Below are 18,828 nucleotides of genomic sequence, written 5' to 3' on the forward strand. Positions count from 1 at the left end.
TACCACGGAGCGCAAAACAGATCTCCCTAATATATCAATGATCTCGTTCTGGATGTCATGTGAAAGCCATTTGTAGCCCGAACGTCCCATCCACTACCCTAGTTGCACATCGTCTTTTGAAACTCTTTTTAGAAAAAAATTTAACAATACTCATAATTAAATACTTAGTATATAGTAATAAGTCATGTGTTTTGCTGTCTCTGGTCATAGCCTCCCCAAAGTTAGCGGTCTCAGCCCCCCCCCCCCCCCCCAAAGTTGATGGTCTAGAAAGTTTTAAATGTGTATTTAAAGTTAAGTTCATGTGGCACAATTCAGAGTAAACTTTAGAAGAGAAGCAAAATAATACATTAGATCCTCTTAAGCAAAATTATTTGGGGGGTTCTGCCACCACATCGTTAATATTGGGGGGGCTCGAGTCCCCCCAAGCCGGCATGGGGCCGGCGCCTATGATTACAGAATATTCCTCCCCCATCCGACGCATGTGACACTTCTGAGACATGATACTACGACCTTCTGTCTTTTAGAAAATTCTGTGAAATGTATGGCTTTACTCAAACAATTTCATTATATTTTCACAAAAGCAAACATTACTCGACATTTAGATGCTTTTAGTTTCTAAAAAATATTACTACTTACTACTTTTTTTAAAACCATTTTTTGCCTGTGACGGGTATGACATCATGCATATGTAGGATTATGTAACAATGTAAAAGCTATGAAAATTATCACAAATAGATTCTTCAAACTAAGGTTTGTATCAGGTATATTGTATCCGGCCCTCGTGGCGGAGTGGTTAGCATATCGCACGTCCCGGGTTCGAATCCCGGCATGGGCATGGATGTTTGTGAGTGTCTATTCATCAATTTCATCATGCCATTACTCAACCCCATCTTCGCAAATTAGCCAAAAGTGGCACAAAAAGCGAAGTAAAATAAAGCCAATCAATCAGATATGATGTAGAATATTTCAAAGCTTAAGATATAGAAGTAATAAATGGGACAATTAGAACGGAATTTGAATTAATTTAGCTTTCTTATGGTATAATACTGTATCATAATGAGACTAAGTAACGTGGAAATGCCACACATAAAATCTCACTTCTAATAAGTTTGAAACAATATGTTATTTAAAAGCCATGGAACTAATGTTTGTATTAATAATTCCAATTCTACATAGTTTTCCCTTAATTTCATACCGGGTAGCGAGAATTAAAGTTACCCAACTCAGAGCCCTCTGTAGCCTGTTTGAGCTATCGTAGAACTCTGAAATTTGGTGAATCCACTATGCAGACCATGGGGAAGAGGATGGCTATAAAAATAGTTCAATTTTCCGCCACCAGGTTGAAATGTGGCGCTCTACTTCCATGATGGGTTGTAGTAATGATGTAAACTGCTCCAATTGGTTATGGATTTGCCTTTACCTTGCAATCTTGCAATAAACGAGAGATTATTTTCTCGCAACTTCCAGCCACTAACAAATGTCTTTCTAATTAATAACTCAGCTAAATCACTTAATGTGAGTGCTGAACAAAAGTTCGGAAGTGATCACCACGCCATTAAATAAGAAAGAACGTTTATTGCTGGTGAAGTTCTTTTATCAGAACGGTAGTAATAGTGCAGCTGCCTGCGAGGTTATCGTCATGCGAAAGGACTTATGTTTTTCAATATTCATTATTACAGCGCCACATTGCAACCTGGTGGCGGAAAATTGAACTATTTTTTTTATCGCCATCCTCGTGAAAAGTATTTAAAATTATTAGTAGAACAAGAATGCCACAATCCAAAGGAGGGAGGAAGAGAGAGAATGAGGAAAGACAAATGGAAACAAATGAAGAAAGAAAATGAAAAGAGAAGAAGAAAGAGATGAAGCAAAGAAAGAAACAAAGCAAGGAAGGATGAAAATAAAAACATGTAAAAAGGAAAGATAAGAAGATAGACAACTATAGAGACTTAGAAAAAGAGAATTAAGACGAAATAACTAGAGATTCAGAGAAAGAAAGTAGAGGCGGTTGGTGGCTCTAAATTAGGTGAAGGACTAGTAGGGACAAATTAGCGTAATAGAGAAAATCGGGTGAATAGTTATACCTACTTCTTAGAAAATGGGGTTTCTAATAAGTATGTGTCCACTTTAAACTGTAGGTCCAGTCCCGATTAGCCTTTCTGTGTATAAAGTGGACTTAAAACCACAAATCAATCAATCAAGTATGTGTAAATATTGATCAAATGTTCTCTATGACCCCATTCTCCCCTAATAGCCCTTCAGCTAATTTAGAGACACAAACCACCGCTGGAAGACAGTGATACAGAAAGACTGATAAGCAGACACGAAGATAGATATAGAGGGAGAAATAAAGTTTGAGTTTTTAAGTCAACTTTATCCACAGATAGGTTAATAGGGACTGGACCTACAGTTTAAAGTGTAGCTCCAATCGAACGTGGGACTCTTTGCTTACAAGGCGACGACGTTATCACTACGCAATCGGAGGGGTCCAGGAAGGAAGAAAGAAGACTGGGAGAGATATGAATGGAAAGAAAGAAAGAAAGATTGGTTTGGTGTTTTAAGTTCACTTGATGCACAGTAAGGCTAATTGGGACTGGACCTACAGTTTAAAGTGGGATCCGAACCACTAAGTGCCTCCACCGGGTATCAAACCAGGGCGACAGAAAGAAATAAAGATTCAGAGGCAGAAATTGAGATTCAATGGGATTACATTGTTCCTATGTTGATACAGGGTGACAATTAATGAACTATATGAAATAAAACCGTCATAATTTCTGAACAGTTCGCGTGATGACGTCCAAACTGCGTGGCTGGCCACAGGGCATGATGGGAATTCGTATGCGTATGCGCACAGAACGTGTTGATGTCGGCCATTTGCAAGTGAAAATGTCACGGTCAGGAGTATTTTGGGGACCGCATTCTGGCTCTGGTTTACCCAGAGGCCACTGGAAGGGGACTCGCTTGGCCACCATATTCCCCGGATCTGAACAAATGTGACTCATTTTTGTGGGGCTATGTTAAGGACAAGGTGTACAGAAATAACCCCAAAACCATTGCCGAGCTGAAAACTGCCATTCAGGAGGTCATCGACAGCATCGATGTTTCGACACTTCAGCGGGTCATGCAGAATTTTGCTGTTCGTCTGCGCCACATCATCGCCCGAGATGGCAGACATATCGAACATGTCATAACCTAAATCCGATTGTCTGTTTTATTTCATATAGTTCATTAATTGTCACCCAGAAACGTACAATCGCCCCCCCCCCCACCCTCATCCCTCCTATCCCCAAACTCGACGAAGCATCTCCCCAGCTAGAAACGTCTACTTCCAGCACTGCTATTGCTAATGAAGAACTATCATAGAGTCCAATTTGATAGTAATTTGATCCCCGTCTTGTAACCTCCACTGGGAGAGTGGTTTTGACGAAAAATAGAAAGGTTCTTAGTAGTTAATCGCAATGGAAGATTGGTCGTGGCGTTCGGTTTCAATGACGAAGAAGACGAGCATAACGGAAATAAGAGCTTAGCGTTCAGGGTGACTGAGAGCCAGGTGAAAGTGGGGAGTGACAGTGAAAGCTCGTGGAGCAAGGGTGCACTTAGGGTGGGCCTGAGACCGAAGCAAGGGCTGTGTTTGTAAAGGGACAGGGATTAATGAAGCGAAGATATATATGGAGAAGAGAAATGTTATTTCTCAGTAGGACGTTTGCAATAAAACATCTTTAATTTACCACAGACTCCTTTGAAATATCTTTTGATGTTGCGAACACCGAGGAATTCTAAATTCTAAAATGCATGCAGTATTTGTTTCAAGTTAATCTGCAAAGGTATTTGCTTACATTTATAGCCAGTGCTCCAATAGGAGGGAGACGCGGGAGGATCGTATCCCCTCAGGAAGATTGCAAAACATCCCCTCTCCCGCTATTATTTTGCTCACATGTTAGAACATAGCTAGCTCCAAGGCTCAAAAAACACCCCCAAATGAAAATTTCTGCTTCCAGCACTAAGTTATGCAATACAATTTATTATATTATTTATATTATATTGTAATTAATAATAACAATGAATATATTACTTGAACGAGAAGGCTGGTTGTACATTTCGCTTTTTCCTAAGATCTTAAAGTTCGGCTCGACCATTGGCCAACGCCAGCCAAGCCATTTACAAAATTTCCTCTCCTTTGGAGAAACTGCTATGATATTCCAAAATCTGCTTACAATTCCTTCTAGAGCATTCAGTGTGGTTTGCTGTTACTGTTGCCTAGCAGTAGCCTAGTATTGCGGATATCTAGACAACGAATGCAAACCACACGAAGATCCACGTGAATGCTCTAGAAAGAATTCTAAGCAGATGTAATTTTGCAGATTTTGGAATATCATGGTGTTTTTTTTTAAAGGTGAGAAAATTTCGAAAGCGAATTCTCTGGCGTTCCAGCTTACCCTTGCCGTACGAGAAACTAACAAGCCCACACTTTTATTATCATTAAAATTCAAGAAACCATATTGTTATTAAATCACTGCTTCCTTTGTTGATTGTGTATGTGCATTTATTTACAAATTATAATAATTACAAAATTACAATCATTAATAAAAAATAATAAGCAATTATTGCATGAGTGTCACAAACATATCTTACCATTCACAAAAATTAAAATAATTTCTCATTAATGCTTTTTTATTTATGTAGGTGCAGTTATTTAATAATAATAATAATTACAAAAATTGCCATCATTACCAACCAATTGCATACTGCCACTGGCATGAGTATTTGTAATAATGCACATTCAAAGATGGCGCCTGATAGACCCACAAGTGCATTTTACCTCCTATTTACATTACATTTAAGTTTTTATGTACAAAAGTAATACATAAATATTGGGAACACCCTATGGAACAGTGTAAATTATTTTCAATTATAATTCAAAAAATGAAAAACTAGATGTGGTGGGCCTAGTCCCCTCCCCCTCCTCCTAGGGTAAGCTATGGTTAAAATTAGGAAGGGTGCCAAATTATTTCTCGTGCAAAGAATAGATTATCCGGGAACGGCTACAGTTGGTTCTGCAAAAATTTCATTGTAGATCAGTTTAATTTCGCAAAATTTCGAGAGGGGGCTGCCCCGGAGAGTCCACGATGGCTACGCCAGTGTCTCCTGCAAAGATACCACCATTGGAAGCCACGAATACATTTAGCGAGCACGAATCGCACAGAGTGACTGCGTGCTGTCAATTTTGGCGACACGCAGCGACGCCCCGGCGTTTCGCCAAGTCTTACGCCACTGACCGTGACAGATAAACAAAGGACAGTCGTCCCCCTGTCAGCCACTCTCACTCGTCACGACTCCTTTCTCCCATTAGAATCGTCTCGGCATCGTGTTGCCTGTCCGTCTCGTGAGCAGCAGCTTCGAATGGAGAAACTCTTCACCGCCGAACAAAGGTCGCTGCGACATTGTGTTTCATCTTTCTGAACGTAACTCTTTATTGGTAATTATGTTTTTGTGGGAGGTGCACACTGCTGCATGCTCTTCATGAAACTCTTCGCCTAAATCGTTGGCTCTTTATTGTGGACTGAAGTTAGCAATTTGTAACACGCTGATGACATCATTGAAGTGATGAAATTGCTTTATTGTACGTCGCCTTTTTGCACCTTGGTTAATCGCGAAGGTGAGGATAAGTGGTGATAAGATGGAATTGGCGAAAGGACTATATTAGCTGTCAAGGACATATTTAGAGGGGGTGCAGGGGGTCCGGCCCCTCCCCCCCCCCGAAAGACTTACCAGTACCCTACTTAAATAATGAAAATATCCTTTTTTGTTTTAGCATTTGTTACATAAATCGATGGTTATTCATTACAGCCGAACTTACTGGAAGGCGATAAATTCGGATCATACGATGTTAAGGGACAGTTCCAAGAATTTATGCACACTATTACTTATGATAATATGCATAAAATATTAATCAGGAACTTTAATTTTCCTAAATTGAATCTAACTCCTTTCTTTTTTATTCAATAAATATTAAATTCTTTGTCTATTTGACATTAATTTCCTTGCCAGGGCAGTTGTTTTTATGCAAATTTGGCGATCATAATTATACATGGGCTAGATAATGAATACGCACTGTTAACTTATATCCTTTTACCATAGTTTTACCTATTCATGTAATGAAAACAATACAATATTAATTAATTTACATATTTAATTAATATTATTTAAATCTAATTATTATAACTTATTATTATTAACTTGGTCGGAACCCTCCGATATGTATTTCTAGCCACGCGCCTATTAGCTGTGAACCAGACGCCAGGTCCTCGTTAGTGTGCACTGTATACAAGTGAGGTTGATATTTATGTCTCTTCAAAAAGGTCCCACCTCACACTCCTAGCAAACTGATGACGTTCATTATATTATTATTAGTAGTAATAGTAGCGGTATAGTTGTCGTCTGGATCAGAGGCGTTGAGTGATCGATTTTTGAGTTTTTGTTGTAAGTCCACGTCATGCATAGTTTGGCTCATCGGAACTGGGCCTACAGTTTAAAAGGGGAGTCCGAACCACTGCAATCGGGTATCGAACTCGGGACCCCTTGATTACAAGGCGCGGACGTTATTACTACGTCATCGGGGAGACTCTTCGTTCAGTGGTCGACTGGCGATATTATCACCTAATATTCTAATTCCGGCCAGTCTGGACATGTGTTCTGGTTGTGCATATTTTTCTTCATCAATTTAAGCCTGAAGCAGAGGGTGGCGTCATGGGCGGATCTGAGTAGGCCATGGCCCACCCTGTTAAAATCAAGAGGCAAATTTAATTATAGGAATCAATCGAAAGTATACAGTTAATGATGAAAACTATTTGATCCCAGGAACCTACTAACACCCGCTATAGACGAAAGCATTTTCCTTACCATTTTTCTTAACATTTGTGCCATGACCAAAAAGATACCGTGTAAAGTGAGAAATCTTATTGCATTTCAGATACCATGGCATATTTCATGGCATTTCTCAAGGATAGGCTCGGTCCGAATCATTTTTCTTAGCGTAACCAATCAGAAGCGACCTCTAGGTCACGAGCGCAGTTGTAATGGCGGCTGCGTGAGATGTAAACAACGTATCACTTCACATTTTTAAAACACGATAATTATTCAACCGAGAGGAATAACGTTTCGTATTAAATGGTTTTAGGTAGAGAAGCATGGCACTGATTGAATATATACTTTACAACGTTTACTGTGCACGTATGGAATAATATTTTACTTTTTTCAATTGTAATCACCGAGCACTCGCCAATATGGCGTAACTCGACGTACCTTTCATGCTGTATATCTTATGCATTGTAATCGCAGAAACTAACCGAAATGTTCCATGAAATGCTTGCGTGTAAAGTACTACCTGCTATAAGATTTTTGGAACCTTTTACATAGCATTTATGCTAGCAAAAATTCTAAAGGAAATGCTTTCCGGCCTAACTTCTGGATAGTCGATTTTGGACTCCAATTAAAAATTAGCCAGTAGACCTACATAAAAAAGGGTTACATCAGAATTTAGCTCATTCAATTCTGCGTTAAGCTAGTAACCAATATTTTTCTAGTATGCTTTCTATTTTTTGTAGTTGTGAGAACGAAAATATGCCGTTTTTCGTTTTTCAAACCTCCGCTCTCTTTGAATTTCTATCGTCCGATTGTGACGAAATTTAAATATACTTCAGGTAGAAAGGTTTCAAATACAATTCCTAATCCCCGCTCCTGAAATTTTATGTAATTTCAGAAATTCAACATTTAGTGTCGGTTATTATTATTTATGAGTCAGTGGACACCATGTGGAAAAAGTGGAAATAACTTCACGACTGTTTTATTATTATTATTATTATTATTATTATTATTATTATTTTGGAAGTGGTCGAGTGGGTTCCTAGTAACATATCCTAAGACGATTCTGCGATAATAAGCATCGGCGTACTGGCTCAATCAAAGGGGCACTAGCAACTTAACTAATGTGCCCTCAGAAATGCTGTATTAATTTACTTGCTCGCAATAACCTAAAATAGGAAAATAATCCCTTATCTCTTATAGAGCATTCCCTGACATTCGCTACGGGACTCGGCGGCAAGCGGCCCGGCATCAGCGCTTATCTTCACCGGTGAACGGGTCCGCGACAGTCGCTTGAGTCGGCTATTAAAATTACAGTTTTCATATTGTGTACTAACCTTGACTATAGAAGGTGTTGAAAATGATGTCCCTCTGCTGCAACACATTCCTGGCATCTCCGAAGGAAATTGGCATTCACACGTGCAAGTTCGTCTACTGTAATTCTCCCGATTTCTCGTACAATACTCTCTTTTAACTCACGGATGGTGTGCGGATTGTCTTTGTATACTTTATTTTTTAGATTTCCCATTTTTCTTTCCACTTTTATTCAAAACTGATCCTGTTACTCTAAACTTTTTTTATATACAAGGTTTAATATAGTGGTCCTATGTGGAACGGAAAAATCAGGAAATTTCGTTGCAAAACGTCGTCGCACTCCTCCACAATTCCTCTTTCCGAAGTAACACTCGACAAGATAATTCGTTTGTTGTAACGTAAACTTTTGTGGTGCCATATTAAGCCACAATCTTCAACGCACGGACACGGCACAACACAACTTCCGAGGGAGGATTATACTGGCGTCAGTCTGCAACGTCAACAGAAAGGGAAAGAGGGCGAAAGCAGGGAGAGCGAAAAAAAAAAAACAACAGAACTGTAGCGTGCGACTGTCGCGGACCCGTTCTCCGGGAAAGACAATCGCTGATGCCGGGCCGCTTGCCGCCGAGTCTCGTAGCAAATGTCAGGGAATGCTCTGTAGATATATCTTGTAGAGTATGTCTGCATGAATCCAGTAGGAAGATTCAGTCTGTTCTTTATTGCAACACAAACAATAAAAATTGGTAATTCATGAACTTTTACCACTAATATTAATTTTATGTGTGGTATTTAAAATGTAACTTCCAACCAAATATTTTCAAAGGAGGCTTTTTTCATATTCATATAAGAACTGAGACAAATTTCCCCAAATAGTCCACACCTGTTAAATGTTACAGATTATTTTCGATTTTTAGCTATAGTGTGACAAGGTAGTTCAATCATCTTATAATTGTTACACTTCAAAGGGAGGTAACTAACTGTTGTACGCCCGTTACCCTCTGACGTCATCGATGATATACATAGGTTGTAGTATTTTCGATAATTTTGTTTCTAAGGCCCCCCAATATTTTAGTTGCAGGGGGGCCCCAAGGCACTGATGTGGGCTATCACTGCACACGCACTTTCCTCTTCCAAGTCACCGAGCATCAAGGACATAGGGCGGACACCAAGTTGCGTCTTGTGAAGCAAGTGGAAGCAAAACGTAATCGTTCCGGTGACACAAAATGCAACCTATTTTCTTTCGCGTATGTGGCCGTGTATTTCAGGCGTAGTGTTCAGGTCTGTACTGCTTCTAAGGGGAAGAACTATGAGTACAGGGGTCGGGAGGGAGGGAGGGTTCAACCGATTCAAACAACCCCTCTGAAAATTAGCATCGTTCAGTTCAAATTTAAAATATATATATATATCAGAAATCTTTTCTTATGTTTTGTTAATTACGGAAATAAATATGAGTTCGTTACTCAAACAGCACAAAAATTGTTAAAAAAATATGCTAAATCAAAAAGAAAGTGTTAAATACAGGGACCACATTATTTTTTTCATATTCTACACTTTCAACCAAAGAACAAATAGCCTCACGGTTCTCAAAATGTCGCCGGCCCCCATGGCGGAGTGGTTAGCACATCCCGCTACGACGCCAGGGGTCCCGGATTCGAATCCCGGCATGGGCATGCATGTTTGTGAGCGTCCATTCATCAATTTCATCATATCATCACTCCTCCCCTTCTTTGCAAATTAGCCAAAATTGTCACAAGAAGCGAAGTAAAATAAAGCAAATCAATCAATCAATCAAGTTCTTAAAATTTCAAAATTGGTTTTATGTAGCAGGTCACACAACATATAATAATAATAATAATAATAATAATAATAACACCAACAACAACAACCCGTGGCTCTACAGCCCATAAGGGCTTTGGCCTATCTCCCGACTGCCAGTCTCCCTCCCACAATCCTACCTACAGGTATGGAGATCTTCAACAGTTAATGGGGTGACGTGGGGTCAGCACGTCGAACCCTCAGAGGCCTCCCTGATGGCGCAGTGGTAGCGTCGTCGCCTTGTAATCAAGGGGTCCCGGGTTCGATACCCGGTGGAGGCACAAGTGGTTCGGATCCCACTTTAAACTGTAGGTCCAGTCCCGATTAACCTTACTGTGCATAAAGTGGACTTAAGACATCAAATCAACCCACCAACCAACGTCGAACCCTCAGCCGCTTTTTAATGAACGAGGTGTGCAAAAGTTAACATCATGGAATAAGTATGCATTTCAGTGAACTAACTGTACTTAATGTAACTGAAATGTAAAATATTAATAAAATACAGCTGTGTTCGATATTCGCTAATCTGGTGGATTGAGTAGAAAAGTCTCCCCAAAGATATAGACCCTATATTCACAATAAAAATAGCTATATTTGGAATAAAAACCGTTTATTTTTATTCGTTTATACTAGTTATTTTTAATAATAATCTTAATCATGATAATGTTGTTGATATTATTATTACTATTCACGTTTTACTAAAGGCCTGATCCCACCCTTACAAAAATTTCTGCCAACGCCTATGACTACGAATTTCGTATTTTCCTGGTTATTTCACGCCGAGGCCCAAACAACTGTTTCAAAAATTGGGAACTGGCAGGTCCTTACAAAATAGAGGGCACATGTCCGTAACAATCGACATGAGATTTGAATTGGAGTTTAGTAAATTAAGGCATAAATAAGCTATTAGCCGGCCTTGGACCACAATGGTGTCGGTGGAACTTTCGTGTGGCTTGGTCGAGAAAAATAAAGTGGCCCAATATTTATATTTTCTAAACTTTTGTTATCTATCGTCGCCTTTCTGCTACTTTTCGTTAATTGCGAAGATGAGGATGAACGATGAAATTGATGACGCTAAAAAAAATGTCCAGTGCCGGGATTCGAACCCAGGACCCCTAGCACTGTAGCACGCTGTCCTCAGAATCTTGCTACGGAGATCGGAAAAAGTGGTCCAACATGGCTGATGCTTTTTCAAAATGGTGTAAATACACCTAACCAGTGACCGCGATTAGGGGGAGGGGCGATGCGGGGCAGTTGCTCCCCACTTTTTGACATTTTTGCCCTCACAGTATGCTAACCGTTATGTACCATAGGAAAGTAAACTGTCCTTGCCCCCCCCCCCCCAGTTTTGGAACCCGATCGCCGCCACTGCACCTGACTATATTTTCTGATGGATAATAATGAAATATTGGGTAATAAAATCCACAGGGGAAAAATTGCTTGGCTTAACGGAAAAAGTAACTAAATATTTGTTTAAAATAGACGACAAGGACATGTTTGTTTTCCAGGACAAAATTAGTTTAGCCTACCATGAAGGTTAACCAAGTATATTTTGTTAATTTAAATAAATCTGTCTTCTTTCAGAGTTTAACTTTTTATTCTAAATTTCAACCATCTAGTTAAAAATACCTGTTATGTTATCGTTGTATTAAGCCTCGAAAATGTACATTTATTATACACATATAGCTACTTTTTGGAACTAAAGGTAGTTGTGATCTAGAACTATTTTGCTTCTTAATAAGTATTTAAGAACTGATGTCCAGTTATGAAAATAAAATTATTGTTTCAAGAGTGATTGCACAGTAATTGCTTACAGCAAATTGATGACCAAGAAAATATAAATATTATTTGACTACTAAGCTTGACATCTCTGTCTGCTTCTATGAATTAATAGATGTAAGTTGTTCACCGCAATGGTCTTACTATGCCACTTGTTCAGTGTTACCAAAGGGTTGACTGATTTTATCAATTAAGCTTACTGTCGGATTAAAAATCATGGATACTCGAGCCAGTAGACCTACATAGAAACTGAGTTACTTCAAAACCTAGCATATTCAGTTCTGCGTTAATCAAGGTTTTTATTTTTTTGAGAACAAAAAAGTGCTGTTTTTTTATTTTTATTTTTCAAATGAAGGACCTATCTTTTTGAAATCCTATAAATAAAAAATGTATGGTCCGATCGTGACAAAATTTAAATACGGAGCAGTTAGAATTAAACACAATTCTTAATTTTCAGATTTTCTTAATCGTCCATAGATATTGAATACCTTAAATACGGTATTTATTGTGAATTTGGGATGATTCTAATGTTTATTCTCCTAATTTTGTGATGTACTAGTTTGAAATTCCTTCAGTTATTGTGTCTCTATTTCAGATTGGTGAAGCAGTGACCACTTGTCATGAATCATCATTGTACTGCAATTCCAAACGGATGAGAGGCAAGCATGTAACGCTGGACCATCGCAAGTTGTCACGTCAGCGATTACCAAGAGGAGAACGGAAGGGAGTCACCCCCCCCCCCCCAGAACAACCCACAGCCCACCTGTTGAAAAAAATCACAAAAAATTGCCATATCCAGCGCCCCCATTGGAAATCGAGTGGTGAAAATTTTCATTCTGTTCATTGTGCTTATTTTTTTACGTAGAAAGTGAAACAAATGTTATTCATATTTCAAATTCAAATTAATGCACTGCCCTCCCTGGTAAAGTGTTATTTACCCCCCTGAAAAAGCGTAATCACCCCCTGGAAAAATGCTTGGGTACGCCCATGCTCTACACCTCCAAATGGAAAATATGCATACATGGACGTCCGCAGGATTTTTTCCAGGGAGGGGCAAGGAAGGTATTTTTCCAGGGGGTGGCAAACAAATCACATTTTCCCCAAAAAGAGTGTAGTTCCCTAAAAAACATTGCTTAAATTTGAATTTATGGTGTTAATGCAATAATTAACACATATTATTGTGGCTAAAATGAAATTATATGTGTGAAATACATAATTTTTGGTTGACTTTCATTTTCCAGGGGGGCCACAGCCTCCCCCCCCTTCCGGATGCCCATGAATGCATAAACGCCTGAAACAAGGAACCATGGAAGTGTGCTGTGCATATGAAGGACATATCTGTACGTAAGTGAAAAGAAGAAAGAAAAAAACAATGCTTCAACTCAATTGTTTGCTGACAAAATGGTCGTTTTTAGCATGCTTGGTAGTGAATCAACGAATGATCCATATCAGTGCCGCCAAGTTTTGAAAATCTCAGAGATTTTTTTAAAAAAAGATTATGCAATAATATATGCCATGAGCAGGCTGAGTTTTTGCCCTAAAAATGCCTTTTTGTGTTCCTTGGCCAAAAAATGTAGGCTTTTCCAAGCAGTATACATGCATTTTATAGTAGCCGCTTCGCAGTTAACTGCCTTTTGAGTGCCCAATCCAGGAAAAAATATGGAAAATCTGTTGATGTTTATCAATTTTAAGGCTTATTTTGTATTTTCAGTGATTTTTTTTTACCTATTTTGAGAGTCTTGGTGCCTATCAATTTCTCATCCTGGTTATAAGCCATCATCCGCTCCCTTCCTTTCCTAGTAACTAGGGATAGTACAAATGCAGGACACTGAAAAACATCATTGTGGAGATGGAACAAATTGTTATGAAATATTTTGATAACATTCAGTCAGTAATTATGTTGTGATAATTCTGTAAATGCATAATAATGAAATATTTTGTTTTCTTAAGTGTAGGGACTTTAATTATAAAATATAATAACAGGCATATTATTGTCTGGGCTCAAGCCCCATATAAGTTTGCGCCACTGCTCCGTGTTTGGAACAAAACAACAGCTGTATGAACTTTTCGGCTTGTAATCAAGGGGTCCCGGGTTTGATATCTGGTGGAGGTACGTAGTACTTTGATATCCCAATTTAAACTATAGATTCAGTCCTGATTAGCCTATCTGTGCATAAACGTTGACTTAAAACAAATATTAAAAACTCATTTATTTTCACAATCCCAGTTATGCTATCCCTGGCTACCCTGAATCCACATTTCTGCTTCTAGTATGGAACAGTCCAGGCACCATTGTAGTGTATCTAAGGAACATTAAAATTTTAATCGTACACTGAATGGAGTGGAGTGCCAGGGATTTTCGAAAAGGAGGTGTTGTGTATACGTTTTGAATAGTGAGCCTTCATTTTACCATGTTTTCCTGCCCTTGACGTTCTATTTTTTAGGAATTCTGGGCCAAAGAGGGACAGGGTTATCACCCTGCCTCATCCCCCTTGGGCACGCCACGAGTTCAGTGCATTTTTTCCAGCATCAGCAATGCCTTCTCTCTATGGGTGCACATAAGCAGAAAAAAAGATGTAATCTCTCCTTATGTGGAATTGACACCATTAGTGTAAATACTACAGTGCAACTACTCTACTTTGAAACTTTTATTTATTTAATAATTTTATAAACATTTAAAATGTAAAAACCTTCATAGCGGGTATTGCTTTCAGCAATATAGATACACATATGGAGGTCTTACATTCAAAATGTTCACATTTTTAATACTTTATCTGTTTCAAAGTTCTATAGTTTGTGCATAAACCTATTTACATTAATAAGAACGATTCCACATAGTGAGATACTATACAGGGTGTCATTTTAATGGCGCCCACGGACCACAGATTCGTATAGAGGACATCACAACAAACAACTTTTCTCAGTAACATTTTTCTCGTTGGTGCATCGTTTCGGCGCTACAGCCGTTCAAAAAAGACCGTTTCGCCGCCTGGATGCTGGCAACCCAACGAAACATTTGATCGTATCTGTGACGTAATTTCCTGCGGCGAAACGGCGCACGGCATGGTTGCAAGGAACACACAAATTTTGTGAAAAATGATAAACTACCAACCACATTATTAGCTGTAAAACGAAGTGACAAACGCGTCCAGTAGACCGAACATCATAAGCCTACCAGCCAGAAGATCAGCAATCATTTCAGGGGAAGGGGAAAGTGAACCAACGATATGAGAAATGGTAAAAAACGTATTCAAAATGAAGTGTTAATATCGGATTTTGTCCGAGCCTATATGTCAAATATAAACAACAATAAATTTTATTGGACTTACAGCTTACATGTGGCTGTTTACGCCCAGCTGCATGTCAAATATTTGCAAATCTCGTTGCAAGGTTGATAGATATCTACAGGTTTGTGTCCAGATGCCTTGTGGTACTTTTGTGCTGATAACGGAAGTATCCGAGGTTCACGTTGTTACATTACGACTAAAATACGTACAACCACAGTAACAATCTAATTGTGAATCAGTAGCGAATATACTGCCCTGTTCACAATTGCAAACTATTACATGTGTATCCGGTGCATAGATAAACACAGTCGTCGGAGAGCTTGTATTACTACCATTTTTGTCACTTGCCTCATAATGCCCTGAATATAAATTATATTATGTGTTGCTTACCTTTGGAATTTTGAGTTCTTTCATTTCTATTTTGTCATCTGTTCAGTGTGTCACAGACAACTAGTATCAGAAGGACGAAGTGGATAGACTAAATTGTAGATGCCAACTTGGTACTAGATTTGCAAATATTTGACATGTAAGCTGAGACAAAATTCGAATGACCACTTCCACTTGAATTCTATTTTCTTTCTACCATTTTTCGTATCGTATCGTTTGTTTACTTCCTGTTAGGTTACAAAACGTGTTTTCTCGTTGTGTTTTACGGTACATAATGTGGCTGATTGTAGCTATGTCATTTTTCACAGAATATGAGTGTTCCTGGCAACCGTGGAATGCATCGCTTCACGACGGGATATGACGTCACAAATGCAATCAAATGTTATGTGTGGTTGCCAGCATTAAGGTGGCAAAACGGGCTTTTTTGAACGACTGTAGCGCCGAAATGATGCACCAATGAGAAAAACGTTACTGAGAAATGTTGTTTGTTTTGATGTCCTCTATACGTTTCCGTGGTCCGTGGGCGCCATTAAAATGACACCCTGTATATATTTTTTTTTAGCTATGAGTAATTGGCAACATAAGTAGAATTTCCGAAATTCTTATCTGTGTGCTCGCATGTAGCTCAGTCAGTAAAGGCATCGTCCAGAATGCCAGAGGTCCCAGGTTCAAATCCCGGCCCATTTGGAATTTTGGTGGTTTCCAATTCCTCACCTCTTCAAGCCCATCCTTTACCCATTCCTTCTCACTTCGAGGTTCTCTGATCAGCGCGGAACCCAACCACCATTGCCTGTCCTAGGGGGGCGGCGGGAGGTGGAAGCAAGATCACAAAGTCCACAGACCTATACCTTCACCAAAGCAAAGGGCTTGTGCCATGGCCTCAAACGGCAGGATGATCCCCCTTCACTGACTGAGCTAGGAGAGAGCCGTTTTCTATTTTTGCCCTCGAGTTAGTTCAGAGCCTCGACAATAGATGTCAGGCAGGCACGTATCCAGAAATTCTTTTCGGGGGGGCTAAACATCATTTATTTTACAGGGGTATAGATAGAACCTCGCAAGGTTTAAGGTTGATGGTGTCGATTCTGTTCCAAAACGGCGGGGGGGGGGGGGGGGTAAGAAAAGTTTACTTTATCTTGGTAGACAAAGGTTAGCATTAAAAAGCCATACTGCGAGGCAAAAAATGGAGAGCAACTGTCTCCTAAATCTGCCACTGTTTAAGTTGCTGCTTTTTTTCTTTTTTTCTTTTCTTTATATTTTTTTCTTTTTACAGAACGTGATATCGGAACATTTTTTATCACTCGAGTCCTCTGTTGCAATGTACGAACGTTGTGTTTGTGCCGAAACGATCTCAGTATGTGTATGTGCAGTGGCGTACGCAAGGGGGGGTTACCGGGTTTAAACCCCCCCCCTTGAGCTCTTGAAATATTATGGAAAATGCTGTAGAAAAAATTAAAAATGGCTAATTTATCACAGTCAAAGATCTGCGACAGTAATAATAATAATAATAATAATAATAATAATAATAATAATAATAATTTGGATTATTATTCCCATGCAGCATGAAGAAAAACACAACATTCCAAACACAATCTAAGCGGCCGCAAAGTTCAATTTTGCAATTTTCTTTTGCAAAAAGTCGCGCAGTGACTCTTGCGAGAATTGTGAAAATTCCTTGCTTCGTCCTTATTGCAAACGTTCTTCCCGGTACTGATTTCACATCCCCTTGTGAACTCTCAAGTGATGCTGAGTCTACATCCACATCATTAAATAATGTCGAAGAAGTATTTTGTGAATCACCTAGAAGGGATAAATGTGTTGGAATGTCTATAAACTTACTTTACAACGAAAACATAGACTCAGTGGAATTTAGCAACATGTATTCTCGCGCTTCATCATCACCCTGGGTGAGTTCCATAGGTAAAGGTAATGTAAATTCCCCCGTGTATATAGCACCGTGCCATGAAGTCACACATAGTGGTGTGGTGGGCCCCAAAGATTCTTGATCTCGAACTATTTTGCAGGTGATGTGATCAGGACCATTCTCCGGCAGCCTTCATCCCCCAAGGTTGCTCTCAGATACCCATAGGCTGGGTGCGGAGACAAGGCTGGATAAATTCCAACCAATTCCGGGAATCGAACCCGGATATCCCACGAAGTTGTCAGACTAGACCAGCGCGGCTCCTTGAATGAGTTTCATATTTCGATTATTTCAATAAATTTAATATATTTGCTTGTTTTTATGGATTTTCTTCACACTTAAAATGTCTCACTTATCATATACAAATAACCGTTGACTAGACAATTATTTTGAAACAAAAGAATTGTAATTTTGTTCTATTTCTTTCATAAATAGCAGCTGCATTAGTAGTAATTAAACTAATTAATTAATTATAAGAATTATTAATTAATTTATTATTATTAATAATTAATTAAAGTATAATAAAACAATGGTAATGTGAATTTGTAGAAAGTTTTCGAGATAACACCCCCCCCTTGATGAAATCCTGCGTACGCTACTGTGTATGTGTGTGTACGTTTCACGAAGCTGTTATGCAATGGACAATCCATTCGAATGTGTTCTCCCAGGTTTGGATATGATCCTTTATGGTGTTGTCGCCTGCCTTCGAAACGTAACCTTAACAAAAATCCTAAATTTCCATCCTTGTGACTTGGATCTTCAACATTTAGGAAGAATTCAGACCGAAGGCACGCACACGTCGTTTGCAATGAGTGACCCAATCAACAGAAACTTTTCGCACCGTAGCGGCACGACAGGCTGCCCAAGCCTGTGTTCGATTTGTGAAATCCTCAAGCGACACGTATAGCTTGTAGTTTCGGTGTGAAACCTGGTGGGTCAATCTCATTGTCACCTTGAAACGGCAGCTCGGGTTGACCACAGAAGGAAAATATTTTGTCAACTGCTGAGAATGTCTCTTAGTTTTATACTATCTCCTTTTTCTGTGCTTGTTAATTAAACAGGCAACATCTTACGGTTGGGCATACACAAGAGATGTGCTATGCAAAAATTTTAGCGGAAAATGCTGACTCCACCAGGCATACCGTGCCATTGCTCTACAGCGACAGCAAAAGATCAACGAAGCCAAGGGTGACTCGGTAGCTCACTTGGTAGAACAAAGAATGGCAAGGTATATGCCAGAGACCCTGGTTTTCGAGTCATGGTCCAGCTTGCTTTTTCCGCTAAAATTTCCACATATGCAACATCTTGCTTTCTCTTCTCGACATTCATAAAATTTTCGGCCTTCATGGCTGCCCCTTTGTGGTAGTTAGTGTTTGAGTGTTTTTCCAAAACAGTTGACTTAAAAGTAATTTCTTAACTCACGAAACTTGGTCTGGTCACTAATAAATCGTCACTCAAAAAAAATGA

This window comes from Lepisma saccharinum, chromosome 28 (genome assembly GCF_977018435.1).
Source record: "Lepisma saccharinum chromosome 28, izLepSacc3.1, whole genome shotgun sequence".
Classification (NCBI taxonomy): Eukaryota; Metazoa; Arthropoda; class Insecta; order Zygentoma; family Lepismatidae; genus Lepisma; species Lepisma saccharinum.